This window comes from Peromyscus californicus, unplaced genomic scaffold (genome assembly GCF_007827085.1).
Source record: "Peromyscus californicus insignis strain IS unplaced genomic scaffold, ASM782708v3 Scaffold_11__1_contigs__length_118956290, whole genome shotgun sequence".
Classification (NCBI taxonomy): Eukaryota; Metazoa; Chordata; class Mammalia; order Rodentia; family Cricetidae; genus Peromyscus; species Peromyscus californicus.
In genome coordinates this window covers 22,218,038-22,219,565 of record NW_026294402.1, presented here as the reverse complement: position 1 = coordinate 22,219,565, position 1,528 = coordinate 22,218,038, and the positions used below count along the sequence as shown (strand labels likewise).

Here is a 1,528-nt window from a genome sequence, read left to right as displayed (position 1 = left end):
GCACAGGAGAGGGTGTAAAGGAAGTAGAGCTTTCTTTCCAGTACACCTGATTATACCTGGCAGTTGCTTCTCAAATTACCACTCAGAGGCTTATATTAATTATAAATGCTTGGCTGATAACTCAGGCTTATTACTAGCTAGCTCTTACTTTTAAATTAACCCATATTTCTTATCTATGCTTTGCTACGTGGTTTGTGGCTTGCTATCTCAATTTCTACCTGTTTTGCTTTCTCAGCAGCTGACTGGCTGGCTGGCACCTGCCCTGATTCTGCCTTTTTTTAAAAATCTCTGTCCTTAGTTTGATTGTACTACCCAACCTTATCTTGCCTCTCATTGGCCAAACAGCTTCCTTATCAACCAGTGACAGCAACACATATCACAGTGTACAGGATCTCACAGCAGGAGGGAGATGGACACAATTCATAATAACTGGAATCTCACATATATGTAACCAAATCTCAGCTCTCAAGAGGCTGTTTCTTTGATTTTTTCTTTATTAGTCACATTTTCCTCTCAAATACTACATATTTTTCTTCAAAATTTTCCCCTTCCAAGTATAAGTTGTATGAAAAAAACTATAAATGCACTTTTGCACTGGACAGTTACAAATACACAATTTAGATGTTACAAGGCCATTTCATACTGATCGAATCCCACTGAAGTTTGGATAATCTAATACTATACATCATATCAGGGCACAGGAAAAACTAAAACACTTCATTTTGTTACACATGATTCAGCCTTAGAGACAATTGGTCACATTGTCCCTTTTCTACACTAGCATGGTTCTGTATGTGAACATGTTCCCTCCTATAAAGTCATGCTCTATTAATATTCCAAGCCAGCCTTCAAACTTCAAAATCAGCCAACTAAGCCAACTAGGTTAACAGGTGATGGATGATCTTCTCAAGACCTTAATCTCAATAGCTATGAAGCTGATGTAGTGGCATGACTCTTTTTTTTTTTATTATTTTTATTTTTTTTTCTTTGACAGGGGAGAGCGCGAACACAGTCCCCCACTACCACAAATTATGCAGTCGAGTTTCCCGCATTTGGGGAAATCGCAGGGGTCAGCACATCCGGAGTGCAATGGATAAGCCTCGCCCTGGGAAAACCACCTTCGTGATCATGGTATCTCCCCTGCCAGGTAAGTATGTGGCATGACTCTTAACACTAGATGGTGATAACAAATATTAGGCCCGACTCCCATGGTCCTATTTGCTGTATCATACTTGGTAGAACTCAGACGAGAGTCCAGCATTGACTCTAGTGCCTTGCAAAGTCTAAGCAAGTCAGCTGGACTAATTGTTAACATGGAACAGTAGATTTGGATTCAAAGTGTAGAGATGTCCTGATCCACTTTCTTTTACCTCTCTCTGTAATAACCCCCCTGAGTTAGGTACTTCATAAAGAATATACACTTTTCTGTCTCAGAGTTCTGGGAATTCAAGACACTGGGATGAGCATCTTCCATCCTCTCTGATGGCACAGTGGGAGTCAGGAGAGAAGGAGCCTTCAGGTTGTGAGT

At 40.5% G+C, this 1,528-nt stretch overlaps 1 non-coding gene across 1 annotated transcript; it reads right to left on the bottom strand.

The window, feature by feature from the left end:
• Window positions 1-991: 991 nt before the first annotated feature.
• LOC128105651 (U1 spliceosomal RNA) lies at window positions 992-1,155 on the bottom strand. The gene has a single exon (XR_008216436.1). It is a non-coding gene; the product is annotated as a U1 spliceosomal RNA (small nuclear RNA).
• Between the last annotated feature and the right edge of the window lie 373 nt (window positions 1,156-1,528).